The following is an 8362-nucleotide window of genomic DNA, read 5'->3' as shown; positions in this document are numbered from 1 at the left end:
GGGTTCCTTAACGTGCACCCAAATCTGAACACATGGGCCTATAGCATTTTCGCGTGCATCGAAAATGCAGCCGGCGCAGCCAAGATTCGATCCCGCGACCTACAGGTCTCATGCAACAGCGTCATGCAACAGCGTGGTATGTTTCTCCTGCGCACGTGACGACTTTCTTAGTACGCCATATTTATAATGCAGTAAGTATTTCCATAGCCTACTAAAAATAAGCAAATCCGAAGGCTTGGCGTGCTTATTTACGACCATGCACAGCAAACACAGAGAAAAAAGTTGTCAACATTACGTAGACAATTTCCAGTTGACATGTTCATCATTCATGTGCATAACACGTGTGATGCTTTACCATTAGGTTTGCCACGGTTGTCATCATATCTTTAAGGTATTTTTTTCTTGTTTTTTTATTTTCTCGTGAATGCAAAAATCATGTGAAGAAGACAGAATAATTGGTAAAGAAGGAAAGGTAGGGAAATTAAGCAGTCCAGGATAACCGGTTTGCTACCCTACATGTGGGAACGGGATGGGGAGATTAAAAGAGGGGGCGGAAAAAGAGGAGAAAGAGAGGGAAATCACACAATACAGCACACGACCACGCAGTCAGTTACAATCCATCACTGTCACAGTCACTTCTCCAAGTACATTTTTCTCAAAAATCTCAGTGGTTTCTTGGTCGCCTTCACCTGCGATGTCCTCCGTCGACGACATGCAAAAGTAGATTCAACTCACATTTGTCCATTGTCAAGGTGCACTGAAAAGGACGCCAGTAGATGTCTCTGAACATTATAGACCAGACGGTCATACAGAATGTGTTGTAGCATGTCCTCGCAACGGCAGACATTGCAGAGCACATTGTCGGCCATTCCAGTGGAATAAAATGACAGCGTATGAACCAAGCTACGTCTGCCACGCTTAGAGTCACAAATATATGTGAGAAATTACATTACCAATACATTTTTGTATAAAAATAGTAAACAACACAGCGCGAAAACGACAAATAAAAAACAGAGGAGACAGGAAAGATTCTTCACTGTTTCTTGCCTGTCGTTTCCGCGCTGTGTTTTTACTGTGTATGTGAACCAACTCGCCCAAGGCTCGAGCTTAGCAAGCTTTGTTATAAAACCCAATGCTATTGTTTCTAATAGTTTATATAGGTAATAATAAGATAGTGGGTCTAACGTTCTGACACTACAATATCATTGAAAGACGTCATTGTGGAGGGCTCCTGGTATTTTCTTTTCCTGGGGTTCATTAATGCGTAGGTAAATCTAAGTACACAGACATCGAGTAAATACCAATGTTTCTCGGTTTTAATATAAACTAAATTGACCAGCACTAAACTATTATTCCTTTGCCTGATTGCACGCGCACGTTGCGTTATAATGAATGGCCGAAGCAGTGGAATGTCACTGGGGCGCAATAGGTAGTCGTAAAATGGAGCTATACTGTGCGGTGCAACGAAACGCTGTCCGTTTCACTCTTGCTTCTGAAGCGATTATATGCATCCACTTGCAAGTTCCGAATAGCGCTAATCAGATCGGGGAAACGTGTAAGGTGGCATTGACACCGGTGGCTGACAGAGCTTTAGAATGGTGGCTAAGTGGGCCTGTTGATAGGTCACATAATTATTCAAGCAGCGTGGAAACGGGGCACTGATTATAGGGCACACAACATACTCGCTGTATTGTGGGGTGTATTATCACAGTGCAGTTTCTGCGCAGCCTGAAAAACCATGTGACTGACAGAAGTCTGAAGCTACTCAAGGAAATAGGTGTTCACACCAGAATATGCTATCCGTCTGTCATCACATTGGCAACCGCTTTCGTTTACACATCTTTGCAACCCATTCGGTCATGAGACCACTGACAATTACTGGTATGGATGCACCCAAACTGTGGCAGTACCTTCCAGTAGCGTATAACCGGAATTTTTTTTTTGAGGGGGGGAGAGGGGTGAGGTGGTAGAATTGCACTTTTTCAGAGCGAAGCTCCTTTGGCTCTTAAACCGTCGTCCCTGCAGCGGTCGACTTTCCTCCGCCGGACAAACGCGCCGAGCAAAACGACTGGTGAGCGCTCCCGGCGCTGAGGCTCGCGCCGCGCCACGCGCGCAGCACAGTCACCCACTTCGTCGTTCCCGCCACGCAGCGCAGCAAAGGCTCTTCCCACGCACTCCTCAACCTACCACCTTCCTGAAAGCCAGCAGCAATATCAGGCGCCCAATCGTTTCCATTCTATTTCCAAAGAGCTTTGTTCATCGGTTGTATTCGTACACGGAACTGCTTGTTTTTGTATGTTCGTACGTATTTGTATATGTGCGTGTATACAGGGTGCCCAGCTATCTTTAGCCAGGTAGTCAGGGTTAAAAAAAAAGTCCACTCACTTCACATTGATGCGACCGAATGCATGTTGCTTGCAACAGCCTGGTGTAAGTCACATTTTTCCGCTTTGTGACCTAATTACACATTTTCAATTACCCAAGTTTTGAAGAAACGAAGCAAGCCCAAAGTTATATAGAAAAAAATTGTACATCCGTGAGCAAAACATTTTGTTAGACATTTTATAACTTTATATCGTTTAAATTTTACAGTTTTTCAGCCTATTGCAGATTCCAACAAAATACCAAAAAATAGCAGCATATCCAGGGAGAGAATGATGATGAGTGGGGTGAAGCATTCGTCAGTCCATGCGCGCTTCCGCTCGTCCGTGCGTCCATCTATGCGTCCGTCTGTCAGTCCATCCATCCGTTCGCCTGCGCGCCCATCTGTGCGTCCACCCGTGCGTCCGTCTGTACGTTCATGCGTGCGTCCGTCTCTGCGTTAGTCCATCTATCTGTCCATAAGACAGACAGACAGACAGACAGACAGACAGACAGACAGACAGACAGACAGACAGACAGACAGACAGACAGACAGACAGACAGAGACAGACAGACAGACAGACGAATAATTCGCCCTACTCATCACCATCCACTCCGTGGATATGCTGTGGGGTGGTTACAACTACATGCATACATACAGGTGACGACCGACCCACGCCTTAAAGAGCTTGGCCCCTAAAATATACAACGTGACGATTCCTGGCACGCCTAGGCGTGCCATGAATGCACTGCTGCTTAACGTTCTGTGTACAGACATAAGTTTTCCTCTCGACGGTATATGACAGTGACACGACTGTGTCAATCATAATATTCTCTTACATAAAATGGAATGCTATGGATTTCGGGGAGTCGCATCTTAACTTTTTCGCTCCTACCGACACTACCGACTTCAGTTTACCGAATTTGGCTCTCACATATCACGTTTGAGGCGTATGTGGAGTACCACGAGATAACATTTTAGGGCCAATAATTTTCCTGTTTTACATTATTGATATCATACATATAAACACCACTTGTCGGGGCACCTTTTACGCTGATGATTGCACCGTATTTTTCAGAGACATAGAACTCTATAGTATTTAAGCTAAAGCAAGCACGTTCTGCTCGAAGCTGAATGTCTGGTGCAAGGCGAACAGCCTTGTATTGAATGAAGCCAAACTTAAGTGTGTTGTATATCTTTCTTGTGGAAGGCTGGCTGTGGTACCTGAAGAGCTGTCCAAAGTCCGTTCACTGTTTGCATTGAAAAATGCATTAAAACACTTGTCATCATCTTCCACGAGCATGTGTTATATAATGACCAAGTAAACGTGGTTACAGTAAAATTAGCTAGGTGCGTAGGACTAATTAGCCGCAATCGACATATACTGATATCTACAATATAAAGGTTACTTCAAGACACCCTCTTTTATTCCCTCTAAGTTACTGCATATTTGTATGGGGTAAAACTACAGCCCTTAAGATGTCAAAACTCGGCGTGTTACAAAATAAATTGTTCAAATAATTTCAAATGCTCCCTTTTTAGAACACGCCACCCCTTTTTTCAAACAATATCAAATCGTTGAAATGTAAGTCTTTTATACTTCCAAATTACTCTGCTGCAACAAAGCGGAACTCGGGAGATAAGGCGCATTCCTTAAACTCGCGAACCTTAAACAAAACGAACACCAAACACCTTGGGACGTTCCATTCTCACGCACGCACTATGAAAGACAACGCATCCAAAGCACCGTCCCCACAACATTAAACTAATATCAAATGTAAGTAACACATCTTTTATTACACAAAAAAAAAGAAATTGGAGGGCTGTTCACGAAACCATTCAAACTTGCTTTTTGTAATAATGGAGCATACACGTGTTTTGCAAGTTGTCTTCCTTTCTCATTCATTATATATATATATATATATATATATATATATATATATATATACATATAGAGAGAGAGAGAGAGAGAGAGAGAGACACGTCGTGGTCCAGATGCCATGCGTTTATCTAATGCACGCGCACTCTTTCATTGGCTTCTCCTAGAATCACCTTGTTAATGCGTCAGTCACACCTCCCCCTCCCCTCGAGAAAGGCTCAATTCAGAAGGTACAAAATAACGCCGCAGTTTGCTAACATGCACAATGTCCGAGTTTCTATCTAAGGGTAGCACGGAGTGGTTGATCTCATAGTTCACTGTTGAGACCTTGCGTAGAATCTTGTGAGGTATTTCCATGATGGATCTCAGTTTGCCGTTGTTGGGATGCCATGGTGTCTCGTAAATGACTAAGTCGCCGACTTGGAAATCAATCGGAAGAAATTTTCTGTCAAAAATGACTTTGTTCTCATTGTGGTAGACGATATAATTGGTAACTGCAGTTTTTCACGCTTCTTCGACAGTTTCTTCTCGTTGTTCCAGTACAGTAGGATAAGATGGAATTCCATACATCAGGAAGGAAGGTGCAAAGCCGGTCACTTCGTGGGGTGTTCTGTTGTATTCGCCAATTACCTCCGGAAGCAGCTTAGTCCAAGCCTTCTGTGGTTCGTCATTGATCTTACATTTAAGTCTCGTTACGATAGTCTGGTTTGTCCGCTCGTTCATGCCATTGCATTGTGGATGATGAGATGAGGTGAATAGTTGGTGAATACGATTAGGTTTTAAAAACTGCTTGAATTTTTCTGCAGTAAATCCTGTTCCACGACCTGAAAGGAGCTTCTGTGGTTTTCCAGAAAAAAAATTGTTTTTAAGCATGAAATGTAGGCGTCGCTGTTCTCACTTTTATGAGCAAACACCCATACGTAGCAAGTCACATGATCAATAACCAAGTGTATAAACCTTTTTAACGAGCCATATCCAAAAAATCCTCCAATGGTGTCTATTGCAAAGAGTTCGAAGGGCTCTTCAGCTGGAGGCAGTGATTCAAGCATCCCAAACTTTTTTATTTTCATCTTCTTGCATCTCTGGCATGTATCACAATGCCGAATGTAAGTGGAAACATCGGTTACCATATGCGGCCAATAATATTGCTGAGACGGGAGTGATAGCGTCTTCTTCACTCCGACATGCCCAAAATATTGATGTGCATTCTTCAGAATGGTTGGGCGTAGTTCATGGGGCACGTATATTTTCCGTAGTCCTTTTCTTTTGACGATGATGATGTTATTTTCCAATGAATACGTTCCTTTTGGACGCTCATTGTTGCAGCGCTGAAGGACGTCGTGTGAGAGAAGATTAACTATTGGGGCCCTGGAGAGCGCATCTGCTTGGACATTACTAGCGCCCTTTTTATGTTTAATGTTCACATCATACATTGACAGTTTCAAAGACCACCGGAAGAGACGACCTTGAGGATTTTTAACATTCTTCAGCCACTGGAGCGCAGAGTGATCTGTTACAACAGTGAATGACTTTTTATGAAGGTAGCAATACCATTTATCAATGGCATCTATAATGGCAAGACATTCTCTTTCTGTAATAGCATAGTTCACCTCGTGCTTAAGTAGCTTGCGGGAATAGTAGACAACAGGATGTTCTTTGCCTTTGTCATCAGGCTGTTTCAGCACTGCACCGATGCCTTTGCAAGATGCGTCCCGGTACACAGTACACGGTCTCGAAGGTTCGTATATGCGAATCACCGGTTCTTCAGTTATCCACTCTCTCGGTTCACGAAAGACTTGCTCGCATGCTTCTGTCCACACCCACTTGCTCCCTTTGTGGAGTAGTTTTGTGAGTGGAAGAGCGATATCACTGTAGTTGGGGATGTACTAACGGTAGGTGTTTACAGTGCCCAGAAAACGCTGGAGATCTTTTTCTTGTTTTGGTGTCGAAAATTTGAGTATGGCAGCCACATTACTTTGCTTAGGTGTCAATGTTCCATGAGAAATTTTATGGCCCAGGTATTCAATGTTGCAGCGTGCAAATTGGCACTTTCTTCGTTTGAGTTTTACGTTCTCGGTTTTGAGAGCTTTCAATAGCGCCTCAAGGTGTCGTATATGATCATTAAATGTCTCTGAGTATACGACCACATTGTCAAAGTAATTGCTAACATTAGTGAGCTGATGTTGATGTTTCGCGATTATTGATTTCATGGCTCTTTCAAGTGTAGCTGGAGCGTTCTTCAACCCAAACGGCATTACCAACCACTCAAAATGACCATCAGGCGTGACAAATGCAGTTTTCTGAACACCGTCAGGGTGCATTTGGACATGCCAGTATCCCGACGTTACGTCCAACGTAGTGAAAAACTTCGTCTTTCCCTAGTGGTCAAGAATATCATCTATACGAGAAATTGGGTGAAAGTCGGGTACCGTTATGACATTGAGTTTCCGGTAGTCAATACATAGACGAGTGGGTCCTTCACCTTTCTTTTCTGCTAAAATGACAGGTGTGGCGTAGGGCGATAATAAAGGCCTCACAACACCTTGCTTGAAGAGAGCGTCAACTTGTTTTTTGATCTCCACTTTGCCTGCCTGTGAACATCGGTATGGTGCTCGACGAATAGGGACAGCATTGGTAAGTGCGATCCTAAGTTTAACAGTAGTGATGCACCCAATATCTGTCTGAGATTTCGAAAATATCTTGTAATACTTGCTTAAAAGAGAGTTGAGCGCTGCAGACTCATGCTCTGATAAGTTTTCTCAAGTCAGGGTTCGCATCAGCGGGGCTTGAATGGTTTTATTTTCATTGTGATGTGGAAGGTTCATATGTTCACGTGCTTGTGTCCCCGACTTGCTTTCCAGATTTACAGAAAGATTGAAGTACGAAGCACTGTCTAGGCCAAAAATTAATTGCGTTCTCATGCCTCGCAGCACATGTGCATAAACTTTCTTTATGACGTTCCCAATTTGTAACTGAATGTTTACGCGACCCAAAGTTCGAATGCTTGATGCAACTGGTTAGACAATAATGCTGGAGTCTCTCATCAACTGAAGCTTTAGCTGTTTGTACACATCCTCGCTGATACAAGTAATTGTTTCTCCTGTATCGAGAATGGCATTTACTGGCTTTCTGTTGATGAGAGTACTGAAGTGTATTAATGAAACTCTGGGTCGCCCTCCTCATTTCCCCGTTCAGTATCAATAGCGGACACATTGCCGTGGCGTGGACATTCGTTGTGCCAGTGAAACTGTCGTGGGAAACCAGCAGCTGAGCAGTATCACAATCGTTTTGCGGGGCACGCGATTGAAGAGTTATTGTTGGCTGTTGCGGTCTGCTGAAGAGACGTAAAGCTGTTGATGCGATACTAGCGTTACGAGTAAAGGAAACTCCTCTCACCCGTTTTAAACCTGTCTTGACCCGTTGAGCAGCGGTGAGCCACTCTAATGACGAGTTGAAAGACAGCCCGGCGAGCGCCAGTTCCACATCAGGAGGAACACCATCAGTCAGTCTAGAAATGATGTGGCACTCTTTCAGGTCCGCCAAGGAACCCAGTCGCTTTTTCTCGTCGTAGTAGTCCTTGATGGTCTGCCCTCCTTTCAGTTGGTATAGTGAATGAAGAGACGGAAGGCATTTCCGTCAGTCGTAGCAAAGCCGGCTTGCATGTCGCGCTTGATATCGTCCCAAGCTGTCTCGCCGTTGCTGAAAAATGTCTGTCAGGTACTCCTTGAACGCTTCCCCTTCAATGTATTCACTGTAGTGGCTGACCCTATCGCGGTGAGTCCATGACGCCTCGGCTACCTTCATGTCGAAAAGAAGAAGCCACTTGTCGATGGGGACGTCTTCTGGTGTTCGCATAAACTTCTGTATGTTGAGCGGAGGCTTTGGCCTAGCCATGGCATGTTGATAAGGTCGATCCCTCGGCTTGCGTGACGCTACAAAATGGAGACACGTCGTGGTCCAGATGCCATGCGTTTATTACACACACACACACACACACACACACACACACACACACACACACACACACACATATATATATATATATATATATATATATATATATATATATATATATATACGTGCTTGCATATTTGAATAGATTTGCGCATTTCAATTGTTAG

Source organism: Rhipicephalus microplus, chromosome X, assembly GCF_043290135.1.
Source record: "Rhipicephalus microplus isolate Deutch F79 chromosome X, USDA_Rmic, whole genome shotgun sequence".
Classification (NCBI taxonomy): domain Eukaryota; kingdom Metazoa; phylum Arthropoda; class Arachnida; order Ixodida; family Ixodidae; genus Rhipicephalus; species Rhipicephalus microplus.
Note: the sequence above shows the minus strand (reverse complement) of the source record.